Source organism: Anas acuta, chromosome 7 (assembly GCF_963932015.1).
Source record: "Anas acuta chromosome 7, bAnaAcu1.1, whole genome shotgun sequence".
Classification (NCBI taxonomy): domain Eukaryota; kingdom Metazoa; phylum Chordata; class Aves; order Anseriformes; family Anatidae; genus Anas; species Anas acuta.
Window position 1 is genome coordinate 37,149,226 of NC_088985.1, and position 24,143 is coordinate 37,173,368.

General features: G+C 40.8%; 1 long non-coding RNA gene across 1 annotated transcript; it reads left to right on the forward strand.

The window, feature by feature from the left end:
- The first annotated feature begins 2,582 nt into the window (after nt 1–2,582).
- LOC137859824 (uncharacterized) lies at nt 2,583–22,591 on the forward strand. Its single transcript, XR_011098579.1, has 5 exons — nt 2,583–3,255; nt 12,785–12,903; nt 16,134–16,505; nt 21,429–21,598; nt 21,724–22,591. It is a non-coding gene; the product is annotated as an uncharacterized lncRNA (long non-coding RNA).
- Nucleotides 22,592–24,143: the final 1,552 nt, after the last annotated feature.

A 24,143-nucleotide genomic window follows, 5' to 3' on the forward strand; every position in this document is an offset into this window, starting at 1 on the left:
GAGGCTGCTCCTGGCCACCTCTCCCATTCCCACCGAGCCTCGGTGCTGCTCCCATGAAGACGAATTGGACAATCCGTCTTCAAGGCAGGAGCTCTGATGATTTGTAGAAAAACCATCATCAGCGATAGGACAGCCAATCTATCACACCGGGCCATCTCCTTTATCCTTCATTTCATCCCTCTTTATTGCAATACTCTCACGCTCACCCTCTTGACACTTCTCTCCCTCACTCCAACTCTGCTGCTCTGTAGATTGCCTCAGAAATTGGGAAAATGGAAACATAACATCATTTAAGGCACACAAGTGCAGGTCTCCCTGCATGGGCAGGGATGCAGAGAATGCTGTTTTTCTTGCTTGCTGTCAGCAGGGCCACGAGCACCTCTGCCAGGCCAGCCAGGCACGCCGGCAGCAGGAGGCTGCTGGAGATTTACTCCTTTATTCCCTGGGAGTAAAAGGAGGCTTCAGGAGAGCCTCAGAAACTCCAAGAACCACGTACGCTGGTCTACCCAAGGTGATACAATGTTCTTTGCTTGTTAACACAGCTGGTTCTTTCGTCTGCAAGGCCAAAGATAATTGGAAATTTGCATTCCGGTCCTTCCCGAGGAACTGAAGCACGGCACCTTTAGCACCGAAGGTAACTTGCTCTGCCTAATCTAAAGGTGGTGTAAAACGAGCTGTGTAAAACAGCAAACACCTGCAGCAAATTATGGTATCCTGATGGGCTTTTAGGAGCATCCTTGCCCTGAATCCCATTCTGAGAAAACACAAGCAGTTCTGTGGCAAGAAATAAATAATGCATCAACTTAATTCTGCGAAGAATTAATGCTGCTTCTTTAGAGGGAATAGTCACTCACACGTTTCTTTTAATTTGCTAATCTTCAGAATGCAGGGAATCGCTGTCAGTGAAGGCGTTTCTGTGGGTATCTGGCTGAATCTCCTGTGTGGGCTTTAAGCGAGGAGGCTGACGCGCAATTGGAGACCTGGATGGTGGCACATCAGCTGCCAGGAACACGGAGCAGACATAATGGGAATTACACACATCTGCTCTGATTCAAACTGCTATGGCACCGCTTCATTGCTTTGTTATGTAGTCTGTAGATCTTAATCATCCCCTGTGCCAGCAGAGGATACCAGATTCAGGATACAGCACAGATAAATAAATAAAAAAAAACTCATTTATGGGCTAATTTGAAACCTACCCAGTAGGGTGCGGTGCATGAAGTGCTTCTCTGGGCAATGGGTGTGTTTTGATTTTAGATTGAGTTCATGTATGGTCATTTTTCACTCAGTTTTGTTATGGTCAGAATGAGTCACAAATGTTTTTTTTTTTTTTTTTTCTTGTGTCTAATGTGAAAATTTTGGCTTTGCCATACCAGTTTTGCCTTCTGCCATCAATAATAGCCTTTGGCAGGGTTTTTTAAAACTGACAAACTGTTGGATATAAAACAGATTTGCCCATGGATGAAATATATATTTTGGTCAAAACCCTTCTCATATAAATCAGGAGCACCACTGCTTGTTTAATTTACAAATTTTAGAGCTCATTAGGGAAAAATGAAATAGCCGACTGATGGCAAGTTGTTTTGTTCATTTGCTTTTTATTATATAAATGGCATGTGGATAATGAGCGACTGAAACAGCCAACCAACTTTTGATTAATATATTTGATACAGTTGCTCAGAAGGGAAAACATTCTGAATAATTTGTTGTTGTTTGTAATGAGCACACGATATGACAGTAGTGATTACCTTAATGAATCAATTAAGCGCAATGCAATTTGAGTTGAATGGAGCTGGTGATGGCCAATTGTGCAGCCACCGCTGGGAGCGTTGCTCAGTAAACCATAGCACATCTCAGCCAGCCGAGCCCGTTGGTGCAGCAGAGGTGGTTTTTGGGGGTGGAGAAGGCGAGGAAGCAGGTGGTAGAGCCTCTGCTTGGGAGAGGAGCGCGCTTTGGCAACCCGCGTGTCTCCGAACAGGGTAATTATCTCTGTTGTTTGGGTTGGACCAGATCTGGTCCCCGACCCTCTGGAAACAGCAGAGATGGCTTCTGAGCCACGTGAATTTCTCACCAGATGCTTCTATCAGCAAGGCTGGATCTATTCAGAGGGGAGTAATATGGCTCACGGGGGAGTGGCAAGGGAGCTCGCATGCTCGGCACAGTCAACCATAACTTTTTAATTGAAATACCGTGTAACTGGAGTGTTTCTCCGTACTAAGTCCATGAAAAAAAAACAAACGTTAATGTAAAGTTGTCTTTTTGTCTTGTTTTGGGATCCATCACATTTTGCATCTGGGTTCATCTGGTCTGAGCAGTGTACAGCCTAGGCTGTGGGATTTCTCTGACATAACTCAGGTCCAAAAACTCACGTTGAACTGGGATATGCCTTGAAGAGAAACACTCAGTCTTGAGTTAAAGACCTCCAGCAATAGAGCATCTGTAAGAACCTTCAGTAATATTCTTCAGTCATTAATTATCCACACCATTAGATCAAGAGCTTCTCTTTTCCTGTGTGATTCTGGCATTTTTCCACTTGTAGCCCCTGGAAATTGATATATAGTCATCTCCAGATTGAAGTGCTTGCTATAGCAGATTTTCATTATCCTTTTGGGTTCTTAAACTTTGATCAAAGTTCCCCTTTCACCTTCTCTTTGATAAACTAAACAGACTGACCTCTGCAGATCTTTCTCTGTGGTCCTACTTTCTAATCCCTCAATATGTTTTCATAGCCTTTCCCTTAACACTCTCCAGCTTTGAATTATAGTGCACTGCTCAGATAAATCTTTTAAATGGTTGTTTTTTAAGACTTGAAGACTGGCCAGACCCTTTGCTGCTTTCAGTGATGGAAGGTGAAGAATCGGCCACTCTGTTTTTCTGTTCTGGCCCTGTCACTCAGTTGCCAAAGGACTTTCTCTCACCAAAACTCATGTTGTGTTCTTACTTTTAATGGGAAAAAACTCTTCTTTGTAACCGAGATAAATGTCATTTTACTTGCAGATAATTTAAGTTTGGATATTTAGAGTATTTTTTTTTTTAAACTTAAATGACATTCTGAGGTTCTGATTGAATACCTTTGTTTCTTTCTCAGATGAAATTAGTTACATAGCTTCACCTGGCTTTCTGCATGAGTTGCACATGTGAGCTGCTTTAAATGCAGATTGGCTGCTGAAGAGCCTTTTTCCAGCCTGAGCTAGATGCCTCCAAAGCACGTCCCATCTGGTGGGAGACTGGTGCAGTGCTCAGATCTGCTCTAAGGTTGCTGTGGAGCTTTTCTTAATCATTTTTAATAGTTTGAGGTGCTTACTAACTAGTCTGTACAAAGAATGCTTCCAAAAAATTGTACTGACAGCTGTCTTATCACCGAGCACGTCTATGTACGATCTGTTAAAGTTATTGGATATTTTATTTTATTTTTTGATATCGGGGGCTTTCTGTACCTGAAGTAGATGTCCAGAGACTTGCTCAGGAGTGGGCCAGTTCTGCATCATCCTCTCTTTATTTGCTGTCACAGTCCAAGTTGTTCCATCTTTCAGCAGTCGGAAAGGCAGTTACTGTATGCAAAGTGCCATGCTTGTAATAGACTGTTTCATTAATTTATTGGTTAAGAGATGAACCCATGAGAAGAAGGATTTCAGTTTTGATGTTTGTATCTTGGCTTTACATTTCTTTTTCATTCCTTGCTGGTGGTTGTGTAACTCTTTTCCTTCAGCAGGTCACCGTTATCTCAGATCTTGTGGCCAGTCCCTCCTATATATTTTGCTGAAAGAACCCTTGCATGTGCAGAGATGAGATGCTGGAGTACTTTAATTAAAGCCATGTTTCAGGCAAGCTGTTTGGTCTGCTGTACAAAAATTGAAAGCCTTATGTAAAACTTAATTTGAGAGACTTGACAAATTGTACAGGGAAAAAATCAGGTAATGGATTGCTTGCGAGCTCTGGAAAATATAAACACTTCTCTCACTCCTGCTGTTGTGTATGGAGGAGTAATGTGCTGTGCTAATGCTTGATTTGGCATGGAACACACCAGGTATTTTGTGCATAAAGCTGTGTAATTTGAGAAAGAGGTAGGATGGAAGGGTGGGGGCGACAGAGGACACTCACTTCCACAACAGCAGGATAAAGAGTTTTGCGTTTCTGCAAAACTGGGAAAGCCACCCAGGGAAAATAACCCTGCACGTTTCTTCTTATGGTGATGCATGTTGGCTAAAGGCTACTTTCAAAGAAAGGATAATGTTCTAGAAAAACCTCAGGTCTATCAGTACTTACACAGAAACTGCTTTTAGACACCATTTCAATAAAATCTATATTCCACTTCTGTGCTTGTGTAATAGTTTGGCCTCTGTCACTGAACCTCTTCCCTGAAATTATCAGTTGTGCCTGAATAACTGAAGGCAGGTGTAAGTAATTCCATATATTTTTAAGAAGGTATTTTTTTCTAGATCGGGAGTGCTTTAATATGTATTTATCGGGAGAAGCAAAAATATTGTATTTTTAATGGCTGTGGTGGAATTGATGAAAATCTTTCCTTCTTCAATGCTGAAACTTTTTGTCACGTTTGAGTAAAAGTTCCTGCAGTGCCGCAGGTTTCTAGGTGCTATTGGAACATGTGATAGTAACACCTTTTTGCTTGTTTTCAGTTAAGTAGCTATTAGGAAGTACAAAAGAAGATTTACAATAGTCAGACTGGATATACTGAACTGTAGCATTAAATTAGCTTTACTGTAATGATACTTCACTGTGTTATTTACTCTGAGACTCCTACAGGACTGTTCTTCTTAACCAAAATGAGAAGTTTGAATGCATCACAGTTAGTTCCTCAACTCCTCTAATTTTCTCGTTGAGGTTTTTGGTTTAATTTGCATCTGACATGAGTTTATTTTTCAAATTAATTCTTATTTCTGTTAAATTTACACAGAAAGTTTAGATTTTTTTTTTTAATCTGATTATGAGCATCCTAGAGTTTCCAGTTTGACTGAGAACTGAAGACAGTTCTTCATCCCTAACCATTGTCAAAATCCAATTTAAAGCTTTGTCTTTCTATAAGTTTGAGTTACAACTGATTTTCCTACTTCTGAAGTCTTCTTTCTCAGCTTTATTTCTTTGTAAGCACAGAAACAGGCAGTTATCTTTCAACGTCTTTTAATGATGATATTTGCTGTACATGTCAATACTTCTATACTCTGTCATAGATGGCATATTTTCAAGTTGGTTATCAGTCATAATCCTTATGATATAATATAGTCCATTTCATGTAATTTTATATAGCCCATATGTATATACAAAGATACACTTGAGATGCGTTGGGCACTATGCTGGGACTGTAGGAATTGTTGGAGTGATGCTCTCTGCCACGTATGATGTCAGAATATCATGCAGGAATTCATTGTGTGGGTCTTGATCAATTTTATTTTTTTTAGAAAACATGAGTGCTACGATGAGAGTATTAAATTTTAGGGAGTGCATTTTTTTTATTTATTTTTTTAATGACATGGAAACTGGCTTGACAGTTTGTGTTCAAGTGAAGGTTAAGTATCTTCGTCTTTCATAACAAGCTTCCAGCTTCACAAAAGCGTGTTAATCTTCTGAGAGAAGGAACATATGACAATCAGAAGAAGATCCTTGCCGGATAAATCTGTGTGATTTCTACAAAATGTCAGACACAGCCATAGGCTAGTAAATACTTCACAGATTTTAAGCTGCTCAGGTGACAAAGCTGGGCAGACCGTGTGTACATATAGGCCACAGCTGCTGAGTGTTACACCTTCAGCCTCCTCCAGTTCCACATGCATCGTGTCCAGTAGTTATTCTTATTTTAACAGAGAATCAGGTACAGTAGCATTACAGGTACAGCAATGAAGCCCCTCCTGAAAAAAAAAAAACAAAACACAAACTGCAGAATTTCTATTCTTGCTTTTTCTGATAGCTCATTGCAATGTCATTGAAAACAAAACAACAAACAAGGAACTTCTATAATCTCGTTTTCTTTTTACTAGGTTACTCTCTCAGTTAAGCTACAAAACAAATCTAATTTCTTTTTTTTTTCTCTGTATAAAAATACATGCAAGAGAGACTAAAAGCAAAATGCTGGTTGATGCCTGAAGAGTCATTTGGTTTTCTCAGATTCAAAGCCTAAATGAAATGAGAGCTTTCAGAGCTTTTTCTCATATAGAAGATATTTCTTGTGTGCATTGAAATATGTGTGCATATGGTGCTTCTTACTTTTAATACACTGTTTGCTTTAATTAATAATACACTATTGTATATGGGAGGCATATGGAAAAACATCAAAATTACTCTTCAAAAGTAATGAACATTTCAAGCAGATCTCATTGCTATGGTTCTCCCTTTTTTGACATATATTGTTCCATTTCAAAACAGTGAATGAATGGTTTGGTGTGCACGAGAGGTTGAATTTCCAGCTGCTGCTAACTTTCTCAGATGAAGAATGGCACAATCTAGGACGTAGCTTTCTCCTTCCCCCCCCTCCCTCTTCTGATAACTTTTGTGCTCTTGATCTTCCAGCGCTGCTTAGTGAATCAAAGGATGCTTGCATCAATTTGTCTGCTCAGTAGATGGTGATAGAAGTGCTACACTTGTTGAAAGCAACTTTAAAAGAGAACATGAGAAAACCAGCTTAAATGTAGGTGGAACTGCTGATACAAATGCAAAATGATGGATGAAGTAGTAAAATAAGTCTTTGGAAGCTTTTGAAGCTGACTTGCAACCTGGGAAATCGACAGGTAGCTTTAGCAATTAACCACACTGTAAAGCAGGAGGGAAAGGAAAGAGAGAGGAGGGAGACTTGATTCATCTGGAAATTGGATGCTTCCCTGGACTTGCTAAATTCCTTGAGCATCCACAGAGGCAGTAGGAAACGCTGTTAGCAGTCATGGACGTTGGAGTCCAGACAAAATATCTGAACAAATGAGACTGCAACGAACTTTAAAAAGGAGACTTCAGTTGTTGCCCAACATAAGCTTGTTGTTGCAGTAAAATACTCTTCAAGCTTGCCCAGCAGGAGCGAAGCCAGCTCTGACGTGCAGCATCCCTGCCCAGCAGTGTCGAGCATCTCAGGGTGGTGAGAGCTCCCATCTGCTGCATTGCCATCACTTCACTACCACAAGAGCCAACAGCTCTTGTGCTTCATTTTCTCTTTGCAAGCTTATGGCGTGTGCACTGCAGTCCCTTAGGCACAGGCTGAATTCTGCCAGGCAGGCTCCAGTAGCAGCGCTGTGCAAAGTAGCGTCATCTGTACAACCCACCAGGGGAGGTGGGATAATATCTGGGGTTGGGCTGTGCAGTGTTTTCAAGAGTGTTCATGTTAGCTGCTTTTTAAATAGCTATAACCTACTTTGGTCTATAGGAGAGCTGGGCTGGAAGCAAAGTTTTGAGCTGCATCTTTAGTTAATGTTGAGGCAAAGACGAGCTATAAACGACTGCTTTGCAGAGCTCGTCTATTAATGTGGTAGGAACAAAGAGCAGGCTTCGGAGCCATTAGAAGTCCCTGGAGTAAGCTTGGCAAGACTGCTCAACTTCTGAATACTAATACCCAAAGCATAAACAAGGCTGTGAGGAGGAAATTGGAAACAAAATGCTCTGAACTCAGTGCAATTGCACTGAGTTGTGCAGCTGTAGTGCAGTTACATTTGCATAGTGTTAAGACCAAATAGCAAGAATACATCCAGACAGAACAGCAAAGCAAGGCAGTTCTCCAAATAACAAAACACTGGAGGTGGACAAAGTTGTTTATTTCAGGGATGTTTAAAATAAAGGACATGGTATGGTTTTCTTTTCTGACACCTTTAGTTGCACAAATTAGTGGAATATGGGTAATGTTCTTTGCTGTGTGTATGTTCTGGAAAGAAAAACATTTTGTGTCACCAGAAATGTCACTTGAGTGCTTTCTTAAAACACTATAATTAATGATATTATAATTACAGATGTACTGAAGCAGGTCTGAATTACTTCAAACATGAGATGTGCTTCAAGGAAGTCAGGCAGGGTCACAGATTCAAGGACATTTTTCTGCTACCCTCCACATCCCCTTGACCCAACTCCCCCCAGAAGTTAATAAGTTGAGGTCAATTATTTTTTTACAAGTATTCTTGCTGTACAGTGACTGTTCTGCTGTTTAAGGAACTGGGTCAGAGAGGTGTGGGTGCATGATCTATCCTGCCCTACTCCCGGCCGGCTGCGTGCAGTGCATGAGTGCAACCGGGTGCCTGGGCTGCTCAGGGCAAGCTCCCTCTTGGGATGAGGTCTCGATGGCAGAGAATTCAGCACACAACACACTCAGAAGGCTGTGGCTGTACCTTCCCTGCTCTTCCTACAGTAGATGGCTACATTAAAATTAGTGCCTGCGTGCTACCGAGCTACTATCGCCTGCCTAATTGCAGTGGAGATGTGCACTGCGTTGAATTTCACAGGTCAAATTATCCATAAAATCAACATTTGCTGTAAGAGAACAGTGGTTAATGTAAAAAAAAAAAAAAAAAAAAAAGTGATGTGTAATGCAGAGGACTTGTTCCAGTGTGTCTTCTGAAGTGACCAACTGATGTATCTGTAGAGCCAGATACAAAAGATTGAAATTAAACACCACAGAAAAATAAAGTGAGGGCAGTCCTAATAATTAAGATATAATTTATTTTATATAAAATTGTTTTTAGCATAAAACAGATGTTGAGGATAATGGTCACACACGTTATAGTACTTCTGTTTATCTATCCATGATGTGAATGCAGAGATCGTAAATCACCTTTAAATGTCTGAAAGTCAAGCAAATCGCTTTCAGTCACAGGGAAACAAACTCATTCCCAGCCAACCATATGTGCGATAAAGAAAAACTTTGCATTTCAGATGAAATACACCTTGGGATGTATAGATAATCTTGGTTAACAGCTGTGAATGTCTATATATAAAACAAAGGTCACAATTTTACAGGCAATGCTCTCATTTGAATGCAAGAGTTGGCATTTGTTTTTCAGTATTATAGTGTTTGCAAACAAGTTGGGAAAACATTTTCCCAATGAGGCTATGGTAAACATATGGGGGTTATATTACAGTATATAAAGGAAATTTCAATTTGAAGAGGGCTGTAGTGGTAAAGTCCTCAGGAAAAAAAATAATTTAACAAATATTGGAAGGTTTTCACTGAAGAGCAGTGATGAGAAACTTTGGCTCCATAGCTAGCTGCTGCCTCTCCTGTAACGTTTGTCACAAATTTACAACTTCTTTCTGTTCTCCCCCTCTGATGGCATGGAAACCACGCACATTTTGTCCCCTTTGATTGCACTCTGCCTTCAGCCGGGAAAAAAGCTGTTGCTGTAGTCTGAAGTCTCAGCCTTGCAGTCTGTCCTGAGGCCTGCCCAAGCCCCAGCCCCCAGAGCAGGCAGCGTGTGGCTCTGGCAGGAAGGATGGGGAACAGGTCTGTCCTGGCCCGGACATACCCATGGCGATACCTGTCAAGGGGTGAAATCACATTTCATACACACATCAGCTGTGTTGGCGACTTTTCCCACCGGTGTCAGATTTATCATCATTTCTACAGCCAATTAGCTCCACCAGTCTTTTAAATTAGTGGCTAGGACCCCTCAGAAATACAAGAGTATTCCTTCCTCTCACTGTGGGGTTGTCTATTAAGGAGAGTCTTTGAAGTAATGGAGATAAATAACATGCAGGAATAGGTTGTTATTTGTTTATCTGTACTTGGACTGAGATCATTTGTACCTGGGGTATGTGTGGGACGTTTCATTAAGCATTACCGATGCTTGTGCAATTGCAGGAAGGGCTGCAGCATGTGCCAGCCGTGGTGAAGGCTCCTCTTTGCTTTAAAAAAATATCTACTGATTTTTTTTCACCATTGTCCCTTCAGGAACAAACCTGGAAAAACCTTTAGGGACTTTTAGGAAGCTTTTAGCACTACCAGAGGCAGGAAGGCTTCCCCTGGTGAGGGGTGCAGGGATGGGAGATGTGTGGGTGCAGGGGAAGGAGCACAGCTGTTTGTGGGGGAGAAGGACCCAGCACAACAGAAACTTCTGGTTGGTGCTGAATATTTTCATTGCTTTAAGGAGAGGTAAAAGGTGGTCAAGCAAAGTAATTGAGAATACCCATGGGTAAATTTTCAACCCCTATTTAGAGAAGCTATTAGGCACCTGTCAGAGCAATTAGCATGGAAAGTAATTTCCATCTAATTGCAGAATAATTGCAAATCTGCAGTAGCTTTTTTTTGTTGTTAAAACTAACATAAGTTAATATGCTTCTGATGCTTCTTATGTATCCACGAAACACCTTAATCTACAATTAAAATGTATAAACATGCATTAATCTGAGTTAAGTGTCCTTTGTCATTTAATAAGAAGGTGAGCATAAAACCGAAGGTTCATATTTCTGAACTACAAGCCCAGACCCAGGCAGCACCTCCAGCAGAGCACCACGCTTGTGAGCAGCCAGCACGGTGCCTGGCAGCCTGTTGCATGCCCCATTCATTGTGAAATGTAATGGGAAGGGGATTAGACCTGTTGTACCATTTTTCCTATGCTTCTCACATCTGATCTGAGTAGTTTTGATCTGTTGTGTGAGCCTGACAAAGTGATGTTGTCTGCTGATGGTTTGGATTGGCTCATTACTGGGCAAGTGAGCCTCTTGGTGCAGACCTGACAGCGACCGTGTTCAAATCTTCCACATTCTTGAGTCCATTTTGGGTTTCTGAGGTCATATTTCAAAACTTAAATAAGGGGAGGGGGAAATGGGGGGGGATTTCCATAGCTGCTTTCATTACCGAGCAGCAGTGTCCCTGATAATTTCAAGCTTTGTTTCAAGTTTTACAATAGTTTATCTCACGGTTGGGCTAAACTTGCACAATTAAAAATGTTTTCCTCTTGAGCCCATGGCTAGAAGTCTGTTAGCAGGGCTATGAGATGCAGAAATAATTAAATGTAGTCGTTGTATATATGCTCTGAGAGAGCCAGGACTGCTCAGCCTGGAGAAGAAGAGGCTCAGGGGGGTTTATCCCCAGCTCTCTCAGCCTCTCCTCATAGGAAAGGTGCTCCAGTCCCTTGATGATCTTGGTGGCCTTCCACTGGAGTCTTTACAGTATGTCCGGGTCTCTCATACAGACTCCTGGGAATGGAAATCTGCCCACGTATTGCTGGGCTGAAAGAAGTGTGATTTGTTGCTAACCCTTTGGGGGAGGGTTTACAAAAAAATCCAAGTCATAGCCTTGTACCATGTCACGTGCAGGCATACACATCTTTGAAATAAAAGGAGATCGATGTTCCCATTTAAATGAGAATTATTCTGATTTTGAGGGGTCACATGAGAAATGCTGGTTTGCCCTTAAGGTATGTACTTGACTTGATTTAAGCAAGAGATGACCATGTCTGAAATAGCACTATCAGTTTTAGGACTATAATTTGCAAAATGAAAGCATTTTTGTTATTGAAGTTCTGAAAAATAAAGTAGCATTGTAGCTGGATATTTAAGTTAAGTAGGCAGCCAGTGATCAATTCAAATAACATAAAAACAACAAGACTACTCTCCCAATAATCTCACAAATCAATACAGTTTGAGGAGCTGAATTTTTATTGTTGTTAACACTATTTTTGGATTGAGCTAAAATGAAAATAATTTTACAGCACCAGATCTCTACAGGTAAAATAAGAAAACTCTTCCTGTCCTGACAGTTGTGGCAGCCTGAAAACTGGGAGACGTTAAATGAGTACATTTGTAGGATTTCCTACCTCATTCTGCAGAGCAGTGCCTGAGCTTGCATGTTATGACTATTTTTATTCATTTCATTTTTAACACACTCGCTGAAGCAGCTCATGTTGTCTAAAACCGACTTTCCTCTTCCACTGCCATCCTGGCATCCATTAGGAAGGAACGAACCTTTGATGGCAGTGACTTTGTGAGCATAACAAATCTTTATTTCTCATCTTCAGTGTTAGTACAAGCTGTCAAGTCTCAGCTGCCATTTCTACTCATTTTGGGGAAGGCACGGGTGATCGCTTACTTTTCCGTATCTTCCTCCTCCTCTTTGCGGAATGACCCGGTACTCTGGATTCTGGTTGGCTGTTACATGGGCAATGCAGAAATCACAGTTTTGCCACAAAATTGTGTGGCTGTTCTAAAGCCCATTCCCAAACGGGCTGTTGCAAGGTGTCAGAAATGTATTTTAATGAAAAGCTTCTGTGGGGAATGGGGTCTTTGTTGGTGAGGAGCGTTGGTTAGCATGCAGGTAGGCAAGAACTGCTTATGTCTTGGAGAAAACCATTGCTTGGAGTGGGTATTTTGATATTCTGCACTTCTGTTTAAGTCACCCATTATTAATATTTGAAGCTCTCCTGTGGTCAGTGCTTCAAATCTCAACTTCTGTCCCATCCGAGGCTGTGAGAAATGCACATACATGTCATCAGTTAGACTGAATAAAGCCAACAAACTTACTGGATTTGCCAATAAAGCAGAAATTTCTTTTGGCAATATATTTTTGTACAGGCAGAAAAGTATTTTTTAAATTATTTTTTTTTTTTTACATAGCTTGAAGTAATTGAATGCTTAATACTTACAATATTTCTGCATTTACTTTCTATGAGTACTTAAATATTTGAACATAAAATATGTTCTTTCCCTGTGTTAATAAAATCTAAGCACCTAATAGTCACATTCATTGTAAGAGGCAATAAATCATCTTTGTGAGTTTACTTTTGCCTCCAATATAAATTCAGATTTATGAGCATTTCTGTTACCTGATATATTTGCATTTTTTCTTTCTTTTTTTTTTTTTCAGGAAGACCATCACTATCTCCTTCTTCCCAAACATCAAGTGTACATAAAAAGTGATGAAAGTAATGAGGAATCATTAAAAAAATATATATCCTGTCACCGTTTTTCCAATAGACAGCTCAGGTAAAAATTTTTAGCTGCTCTATTGCAGGGACTTTTGAGTAGAAGAAAATGGTAGATCATTGAATAAGAAGAGATACTTGCCAGAGCCAAGTAGAGTTTGAGTACAAATGTAACGTTCTGCACTGTAGATGGATAAAGAGAAATGATGCAATTCTTCCATACAAAAATAGCAAAACATGCCTTTTATTTATACCTGCCCCACTGTGTGTGTGTGTTGCTGCTTTTATTGCTTTGTTATTGACTTTGTATTACTGTTCAAGCCGCCTTGTATGCGTAGCAGTAAAACATTTTCCATTAGCGAACATTTGTATTTAACAAATTGTATTTTATGGCAGAAGAAGCTTGTATTTACCAATTGTTTTCTTGAACCTGTGGGATTTTTCATTGTTCCGTGGAGAACTACCTCAAAGCTTTTAGTTTTCAAGTAAGATCAGCCATTCTTGTTTTTCTGGGGCTCTGGAAGGATGTACATGGGAAAATCTCTGACCCTTAGGAAGGATTGTCAAGGAGAGAAATGTATTTATAGGAATGGAGAGAGGCAAAGAAGAGTTTTAAAATTGTGCTACTAATGCATTGTATGGCACTTCCATGAGTTTTTAATAGCCTTTGTGACTTTGCAAAGAAACGTGAACGTAGTTTTAATAAATCTATTAGGTTGCTAAGTGAGGATAGCTCTTTAAAGCAATCATTTATTTACCAGGCCATTAATGCATCATGCACATTATTATGTACATTGCGGTATTCTAATTTACAGATTGTAGCACTTAATCTCAACTAATTAAAGTTGATTTTCCAGTATTTCAGTTCACAGTGTCTTTGAATTACACAAAAAGATACGTACACTTTCTCTTTAGAGGAATTTTGTTTGCTTGAATGCTTCTGATGTCATGAGATGAGTCAGCCTATTTCATTATATAAATTTTTCACTAAGCTATATGTCTTTTTTTTTTCTTTTTTAGGAAAGGGGAGGTAAAATGGGTCTATGAATACAAAATTACTCCTCAGTTTTAACTTCAAAAGATATTTGGACTGCTTCAAAGGATTTTTTTTTTTTGCCAAAGAGATATCATGTTTTTTGAAAATACATGTACCCCCCCCCACACAAAAAAAGGGCAGGTGGGGGGGTAAGAAAAAAGAAAAAGACAAGACTTTGTATATGTTTACAGTGAAAAAATTCATCCTCAGATGACTTAAGCAATTCTGGGCAGTAGTGATTTCACTATATTTGTAAGACTTACTCATTATGTAAGCTTTGATTGGCAATGGTTGATGCCTCCAGGCTCTTCATCTATATAACTACATTTAAATTAAAAATAAGGCAAAACATTTAGCTGCAACACGTCCCTTATGCTCTGCATTTAGTATTCTCCAGTTGTCACAGAGGTTGCTAAGGGAAAATTTAATTTATCTATTTGCCCTTCTGGAATGTCTGTTTGAACATCCTTCACTGGAACTCTTTTAAGAGTCTCGATTTCTTCAGCAATTCTATCTTTCATATTTCTACTTAATATTATGTAATTATTATAATATAGCCACAGGTGAATACGGTGTCATCTGCTGGTGTTTATTTACTTAAAAGAATCAAATGACACATTGTTAATAAACAATGCCTGCATTTTGGAAAAATAAAATAAAATGAAGGGACTCATGCAACACATTCCAATGTATGGTTAACGTTCCTCTTGATTTAATGAGGTATGAATCAAGCGAGAAGGGAATTATAAAAAAGAATAATACTTTTCATCTTGATGTTATCTCTAGTAGGTCACCGCGCTGACATGAATAAATATTCCTCGGAGTAACATGTTCCTCTGTGTCTGTGGGTGGCGGAGGCAGATGCTCTGTGGTTCCTGAGTAGAAAAACATGTTATTTTCAGTAAAAAAAAAAAAAAAAAAAGATGGAGTTTTTCTTTTGAAAAACTGTTTTCAGAAAGCTTGCTAATATGCTTTCTTTTTTTGCTATTAAACCAAGTTGTTTCCTACACTAAAAATCCACATATTAAAAATTACTTTTCACTTATTTTTTACTCTGATTCCCACTATAGGTTGTCCTGGATTATTTCAGGAGAGATTAAGACATTTAAAAGTGGAAATTTGATTTCCTGGCTTCTAAAGTAAGATGCTTTTCTTCACATTAACTGAGTATGGAAAATCTATAAAATTCTGGAATTTTAAGGTGGGTCAGGGCGTATATGCATGCATGTATCCACCTATAGGAGAAAGTAGACCTGCAAACATCTGTCTGTGCATGGCGAAACCCCACATTTACCCTTAGAGATTTGAAACTTCCATAAATACAGCTATTTCTAAAAAGACCCCTGTTCCACCTGGAGCTCTGCCCCCAGACTCACCAGGCCATCCCTCTGCTCACGCCTCACACACGCGGTGTCTCTGCCACCCTCAGGGGGCAGCCACAGGCCCAGGCCCTCCCTGTGACCAGAGCCCTGAACCGCCAAATTTTTGAGCCTGGGTGGCCACAGACTTTCTAAAAAAGTCTGTCCCAGACTTTCTGGGAGACAACGGGGTTGTCTGAGACCGAGGGCTCACCACCATGACCAAACCCAGCCGTGTCTGCCTCCCACCATCCCTGCACGCCGATCGTTTCAGGTGCTGAAGAGCTATTTAAGAGAGAGGAGATTTGTTCCTTCCATTTCCCTTGCTGATCTCCCCTCTTATATCAAAATGACTTGATGACACATAAGAAAATGAAGTGCACTTGCTGAGCCTTTATTGAAGGAAAACCTGTATGCTGTTAAATGCTGGCGGCAGTGATAAATAGGCAGGCAGCAAGTGGCTGCGCTGCTTCCCTGTGTTTTTCTCCGAGAACCTGCAGCAGATTGCCTATAATTGCTCATTGCTCTCCATTAGTGTATCTCCCTCCTGGCAACTCTTTAATAGTTTACATCTCTTGGGGCTGAAAATTACTATTTTAATTAAAACAATTTGTTTCAAATGGGGCTCCCAAATCCCCACACGATGTTTTAGGAGCCCTGGGCGAAGAACCGAAAATGGAGAGGAGCAATTGTTTTTAGGGCTAAGAGTGAAGCTGAATGTAGGAGTTCGGGATTCATGAGCAATTTCTGAGGCCCAACCTCGCAGCTGAGGAAACGAACCCTCCAACGCTGAGGTCCAGTAGGACTGAAACTTTGTTTTCCAACTATTTTTTAATTGACCATGGGAGGGGAAAACTCTGAGTTTCTATTTAGCCTTGTTTTCTTTCTCTTGTGCAGGCTCTGAGAAGCAATGATTTTCTGGAGAAGAAAAAGAAAATGCCAAGAAAAGGAGCTCTGAGCACTTAAATGCTGCAACAACACGCTTTGGAAGTGGGAGGGAGCAGCCAGAGCCATGCGTGTGCCATTTGTTCTTCCTGCACGTGCCGAGCTGGAGGCTCGTGGTTGCTGTGCCATTTCTCAGTTCCTGAGGGTTTTGTGCCTGCTGCCAGCTGTGCCCAGGGCTCCTGCTGCGTGCTGGAGCGAGTTCTTCATCAGGCATCGAGGGAAAGGACTTGGGAAGTTTCCATATCTGGGGCTGGGCCCTGATGCCTGGTGTGCTGGATTGACCACACACCAGCAGCACAACGATCAGCCACTTCGTTCCAAGCAGTATGTAATTTTTATAGGTGCATATATATATAAAATAATTTTATTAATATATTTTTACAATTTTTTCCCTGAATTATAGCCATATGTAATTTAGATATGTGTATAAAATATACAAATATGTGTGCACGTGATGTTATTCTGCATCAGCCCAGTGCTTGCTGTGCAGACAGGAGAGGTGGGCGCAGTCCTGTCCTTGGGCTGTGGCTCTCAGCCTCCTGCCCCTCCTCGAGGGGAGCACCCCAGCATCCCCACCCCTGCGTCCTGTACTAACTTGGTATGGAGCCAGGCTCCCATCTTCGCTCTCTGTAGTCTCATAAATATTACATTTCTCCTTCAGTGTTGGCTCAGCTTTATTTTATCATCCCTCTTCTGTGCAACTGCTCTCGCCATTAGTCTGTTATATTACAGAGGAGGAGAGGCAGCTCCCCAGCAGAGGCGAGCCCGGCTGCTAGGATGCAGGGCTGTGATTTAAGCACCACTTTGCAGAGAGTGGTTTTGGACTCTCAAACTGCATCACGCAGTTATTTAATTCATGTCTGCCGATATTGCCTGGTTCCCAGCTCTCCCGTACTCGCTCCCACACCAGTGGCAGAGCCTCCATGGGAGCTGGGGGCTGTGGCCAAGGGTCTGATACAGCACCCAGCTCCTCGGGACATCTGTGGTGGGGGCTGGCACCCCACAGCAGCCCAGGAAAGCCAGATGGGGCAATGAGTATTGACTGAGAGGAGGCTGGTCTTGAAATGTCTTAATTGTTAGCTAAAAGCTTCTTGATAACTGCACCTACCCAGGCACTGAGCACGCCAGGGTTAGAGCTGCCCCTACCTTTCCTGGCTCTGGCTGAAGTGTTAACACACGAGGTCTGTGCTGTACCCCATGGCAAAATTTAAACAACAACCACTCTCAAAGGCTAGGATTACCAAGGGCTCAAGATGAGAAACATGGCACCATGCAGAACATGTGAGAAAGTCTCAGGTTGGGGCAAAAAATGTATCTGTGCTGTGCATGATGCAGCAGTCGTGGTGAGCAGCCAAAAATAACCAGAGACCCCCAGAGGAGCCCAGCTGCTGCTGCACTGCCCCAGCTCGGTGCAGTGGGAGTGCGTGGTGAGCTTGCAGGCTTCTGAAGACAATTAAGCTGCTAGGGCAAGGAAATGTATTTTGCCCTCTGCAAAACTGATAGCACTTATTACTGTTCCAATTCTCACATTATTTTAACTCCAGTTTGGCTGCTTTGTCTACTTTCTTCCTGTTTTGTATGCTTCCCAGCTTGCCTGCCTTGCCTTTCCTTCTTTTCACCATTGCTTTCTGCATTTATGGCCAGGCAGTCGTTTCTGACTTCTTATCTTAAAAGGCAAAGAAACTCTGTGCATTGCTTTAAAAATCTGCCATATTATTAGGAATGCCTGGCTTTATTTTAGCTTTGTTCTGAGCCTTATATGAATATTATTTATGCTGCTTACGCTGTTGGTCCCTACTGCTGTCAAATCTGTGAGGTCTGAATAATTTCTGGTACATGCTTAAATGATATTTGTTTGTTTGTGTAGGTCTGCCTGTCTGCCTAGGGTCCAAACAGACTTCACTTTCAAGTGTGTTGATAGTGTAAGACCTAATTAGTTGCTCTGTAAGTGCCTGTGAACGTTCAGCCCTCTTCCATCATTATGCTGGGCCATTTTTATCTTTCTGCCACAGATCCTGTCCCAGTAGGTAGTGTCAGGCCTGCCAGGTTATTATGAAATCGCTGACCATCTGTTATCTGTGGGTTTTTGGTCTCTGCCAAGCAGTGCCCTGAAGGGAAGAGGCTGGTTTCTTCATTAAAATACATTTCAACTTTCTTGAGCTGTCCCAAAATTAGTTGCAGCTTTTGTTGCTGCAATAGAGCTGCCGTAGAGGTGGTATATGCGCATCTTCAAATAATTTAAACTGTCTTTAAGGAGGGCTAGGAAAAAAAAATCTCTGTTGGAAATGCAGATTCCCTCGCAGGCTGAAGGAGCAGTATTTTTTCCCTCACTGTTAGCAGGCAGCCTTCCTCTCCTCCTCAGGGGAGCCAGGCTGGCTGCAGGAGGCTGGTGGCGGTGGCGTGTCCCGGAGCTGATGTCTGGACGTGAGCAGCTTCTCCAGGACATTCCTGGTATCTTGTTGCAATGCTGACAGTTCAGTATTCAATGCTGATGCCTGGTCTGGTGCTCTTTGCACACCCAGACCTGATGTTGATTTGTACCTCACGTCACAGGGGTACCTGGCTGGGTGCAGGGTCAGGGCTGGCTGCGTTTCTCCACCCTTCCTCCTCATGCCCTTGTGATGGTGACTTTGCAGAAACAAAAATACAGAGGGATTACCAAATAATCCTACAGGATCCGAGCAGCCCACAGAGATTGCTGGGGTTTAAAGTTTACAAGGCAGCCTGATTGCCCTGAAAGCTGCTCCCTCCGACCAGAGCATGAGCCCCACGTCCAGCAGCAGCGATGCCCCCGCTCTGTCTGCTCCCTAGAAACAGCTCTGCTGCTTGGTGAGGTATAAACCGCACGAGTGGTGGGATTTCTTTTTGTTGTTCAACAAGAAAAAACAGTGTACACACTTTAGCTCAAAGAAAAACATGTACTATGATTCACAGCGCCTAATTACAGATGACAGGCCAGGTAGTTGTTGTTACCCATGCTATTAGATGTTTTTCCTGATACATGATGCTGCCACTTTCCCGCAGCTTTGAACACGTTTCCCTTTCATTACACCAGGAGATGTTAGTTTGTTATCAGTATTTGTAGTGCTGGGAAGCATATTTACCAGGAAAAAATAAATGCAAAGCATTTGCCTTTTTTTTTGTTGTTAGTTTTTTTACAAGCATGTATATGTGTGTATATATATATACATAAAACCTACTCATAGTTGTTTTAAATAACAGTCTTGGTTTCATAGCATGTCGTCTCTTAGAATTTTTTTTTAGACTGTTATATACAGGTTTTGGAAAAAAAAACAACTTGGAAAAGTTGTTCGTTCTGCTGGACATATAATGATTGTGTCATGATTTGTGTTACTTTTAGGAAGAAGATGCAATGAATTCATTTGATAATTTGAACCCCTACACAGAAGTAATTTTATGCATTACAGATATAGCACATGCATATCACAGCATGCACAAACTACCAAGATCTTAAAGTCTAGTTAACTGATCTGTGCTGTGTGGGGTTGTGCATGTGTGTTTTTGTGAATATGGCATTGAAGAAAAAACTGAGCCTTCAGTCTAAGTCCTGAATGTCTTTATGGCATCTGATGAACCAAAAGAAAGGAAGAATTTTTCAAACACACAAATATCTGCAGTGCAATTTACCTAAACTCTTACACTTTCCTACTTGGGACAATCTTTTATCAAGTGGCATGGTGTAATCATTAAACCCTCTGTATCTGTGAAAACATATTTATGAAGTACAAGTAATTATTTGATTGACTAAGAATTCTTGCTAATCAAGTTGCAATGAGCATTAAGGAGTGCACTGAGCCTAGTAAATCTGAGGAAAAAAAAAGAAAAATGAGGAGAACTCAAGAAAATACCCATTATTCCTTCAGGATGTATTAATTGTTCTTGAACTCTCGAGTGCTGATAAATATTCAGATGCAATGGCATGTCCAACTAAGAGGAGAAACCATAACAGTTTTTAGAAAACCTGACCCGCAAGGTAAAATAACACATGGAAATACTTCCTATGAACTCATATATGACGTTCCAAAAATGATGGGCCTTTGGGCAGTAGCCTTTGGAATGAGGAAGCATACAGGCTTTCAGATGACTCTGGTTTAGTGAATGGCCATGTTGGAGTCAATGTTTTGCTTTGGAGCTGAATGTCTCTGTGCAAGATAATGCAGGAACCTAGAGGATGGTGAATGCTTTCAGATATGATTAATGTAATTAATGTTAAGGGACTAATAAATCTTAGTTTAAACTAAGCTTTGAAAGTAAATGATAAGAATTCCATTATAAGAAAAATTAAGGAATCCACACTGATGTTTTTTTCTTCTTCTCTTAGTATAATTCAGTGCCAGAAGCGAGGTTTTTATTTTATTTTATTTTTTTTAAATATATGGAGCCTACTATTATCTTAGATATACAAACGGAAGGAACTATTATATTAAAGTTATAAAAGCTTAAAATACTGTTTCCGTGATTGTCATATTAACTTCAAACTCAAATGTAGCTACCTCAATAAGCCTACAATAAAACGAATAATTATTTCATGTCCTGCATAGCATAGTACTTGCTATGTACATAATGTTATCAGTTGCTGACACTGCTGTGAAAATATATATCTGAGAAAAACAAATCAAGCTTTCCAAGCAGCAATAAATGTTTTGTATTTTTCAGTGTTGGTTATTATGGAAAACATACTTTGAAGCTCAAAATGTTGTTTCCATCCAGAAAACTGCTTTCTTTTGAGTTTAAACAAGCAAGTAATCCTGTAAAAAATAATGGGATTAATTAAAATGCACATGTTTTTTGGAAGTATCCATGACCATAACAGAGATTTACTTTTTCATACCTTATTGCATAATTTTTCTTGAATTTCCTGCAAGATTTTAAAGATATTTTATGTCTTTGTTTATAAAAGGAAACTAGGGATTGCTAATCCAGTTAGTTTTAAGGCAATGATTGAATGAGCATATTCCAACATTTTGCAAAACATTTCTATTTCCTAGGTAATTATATTTCTCAATAAATATATTATTAGGAAGAATTTACATCTTCAGTATTTCTAATTCAAAACAGGGATAATTTTATTCTGTAGTTTTTACTAATCTTTCGCTATATTCAGCTAAACAATGTGACTAACACCCATCGAAGAGCAGGCGTTTCAGCTGTTGATGTGAGCATATCTGACTGCAGCAAGAAAAAGCCATCCCCCGTTAATGGCACCTTCATTCTCATTTTTACCAGCCTGCCTGCCTGCAAAACGTCCTTGCTCTGCGCTGATGGCAGCTTTTGTGATAGTTCCTGGGAAGCTGATGCTCGCACGTGTGCCAGGGACTGGCTGGTGACTGCAAACAGGATTCCCTTCTGGATCAAGCCACCAACGAGATGGGTCTGCTGCAGCTCCAGCTGCACAGGTACAGTTTAAGCTAAATATGCTGTCTGGTTTTCCGAAAGCTGAAAAATGTCACTGTTGATTACCTGGAAGCAGTCAGAAATTTTCGTCAAATTTTGAAAGGTTTTGGTGTGTTTTTCTTTTCAGTGGCTACATCGAAGTTCAGGGAAGGAAGGCTGCCCTCAGAGCTGGTGGCTAATGGCAATTCTGCAAATAACTGACGCACGCAGACATAGTTAAGACTGGAAGAAGTAGCCTTCAGAGACTACTAAATAAGAAAGAAAGAGTGTTAGGCAGTTCCTGGAGTCTGTGAGAGTATTTTAGAGATATACAGGTACAAAGTACGTGCTTTCCCTGCTCTTACACTTCTCTGTAGACGTCCATTGCTGACCTTGGTCCCAGACAATAGAAATCTGGGTTTTAATATGGGAGACGTTCAGTGTAAGGGGATTTGATTTGCATGTTTTCATCTGGGGCAGACAGCCCTCATGTTCATGATTCACCTGATGCAAACACTTGAGTGCCAAGCACAACGCAGTCACCTGGTGGCTGGGACAGGTCTCGTGTGCTGGGGCGAGGACACCTGGTTCTCTTCTCATGGGTGGGGAAGTAGTCCATGGAAACAAGAGCACTGAGAGAAGGAGAGCAAATTCTTTCCAAATGTGATATAAAATCATGGTGAGAGCCCTTCTTCTGGGGGTGGGCAGAGAGGGGAATCAGGGACTTCAACGCAAGCTACCTATGTATTGGCTGAAAATCCTCAGGGCCAGGCTGCTGGGGGAAGGAGAAGCAACACATCCTCACCCGATGCTCCATTGTAATGAGAAAAACAGCTAAAAAACATTTTGGGTCATTGTAAACAATTTTCTTTTCCAGTTTGGCTACTGAACTGAAAAATCAATTATTCCTACAGCCCTGCTGGAGATCTTGGGTTCAGTCCTTGATTTGTCTGCCAAGGTTGCAGAGAAAAACATTTGTAAGGCTGTAATAGTAAATCAGATGCCTTTGTCTTCTATATGCTGCACTCCTAGGCTTTGGACCTAATTGCGCTGTTTTGCTGGCCCTTGCTGTGATAAAATATCCACAGATAATGAGATTTGAATTCTGGGAACTGGCTGCTGGATGAGGGAACCAGTGGAAGAGAACATGAATTTCGCAGGTTCCAGTTTGTGTTGACGTTATTTATATAAGACATCAGCTGAAGACATGTAAGGTCAAGCATGCCGAAGTATATATATATTCTTTACATGAGATACGATTCAAAACAGCTATCATAAATAGGTATGAACTGTTCTGATCGATGTTTCTGAGCAAATATTCTCTAGTGGCAGTTTTGTGAGAGCTTTCTCATACCTTTCTGAGGTTATAGACAGAAAATGGGGTGGGATGAAATACCAGTCTGACGTATTATGATAAATACCAGGCATGTTTGGAATGCTCACAGGACTACATAAGCTCTTAGAGAGCCTCTGAAAACTGCAGAAGCTATTGGAGAAGGCATTTGTTACCCCTGTTGGTTTTTTTTATTTTCTTTTTTTTCCCCGTGGTATTTATTTGTATTCAAGTCGTGGAACCGGCAGATTCAGGACATTTAAGGAGTTGCACAGATATTCTTGCAGTACCCAAAAGCAGCCCTGAAGTAACCTGGCCTGTTCCCAAGCTGCAACTGGGCTGTTCTTTGTTTAGAAGAAACAAAACAGCAGTGGCGAAATGCTGCATAAAGAAGAAAAATAAGTTCAAATGTTGAAGCCCGGTCAAACACTAAAAAGTAGCAAAAAAGAGCTCCAACTTTTCTGTTTTACTCTTCAGGACTTCACAGAGGTTATCACAGGTTTGTGGGGAGGCCGGTGCTCTTTGCGTTTTCCACGATTATCATTACAGAGGTGTGACGGTGGCACCCTGGTTTATTGACTGATTGAGGCTGTCAAGTTAGGTATGTGCAACTCTTGGAGCTGACTGGGATAAGCACTGAATTTAACGGAGATTTTTGTTCTGAAAATATGGATGGATCTCTCACAGTCTTTTCCCAAAGGGGCCTGGTTCAGGCTGGAGCACAGCTCTGGGAAGTGTTCTCAGGATGGCGCTGGCAACTCCTGCTTTTTGTCTGTGGGAAGAAGAAGATATTTCTGCTGCAAACCAACCTCAACCCTAGGGGTTTCTACCTATGCTATTAGGTTTTTACTTGTTAGCCCAGCAGGGACTGCTGGAAAGTGCACAGTTCATTGGAAAGAGAATTCATCAGCTCAAATGATTGTGAACGTTTCTTTTCTTTGTATATATTAGACCATAGACTACGTAGTATACATTTCTTTCTGAGAAGAGAATATTTTCCCTGCTAAATATATATCTTTGGGATCCATAGCTTTTTTTTTTTTTTTTTTTTTTTTTTTTTTTTTTTTTTTAAAGCAGATAGAGTGCTTAACTAAATCGTGGAACTACTAAAGAATAACTGAGGTGGAGATGAGTAATGAGATAATTAGTGAAAGTTATGGAAAATGAGCTCATCAGTGAGCACACAAAGATGCTGGTATCAAACATTAAAGGTGTAAGTGGCTGAAAGGCAACAG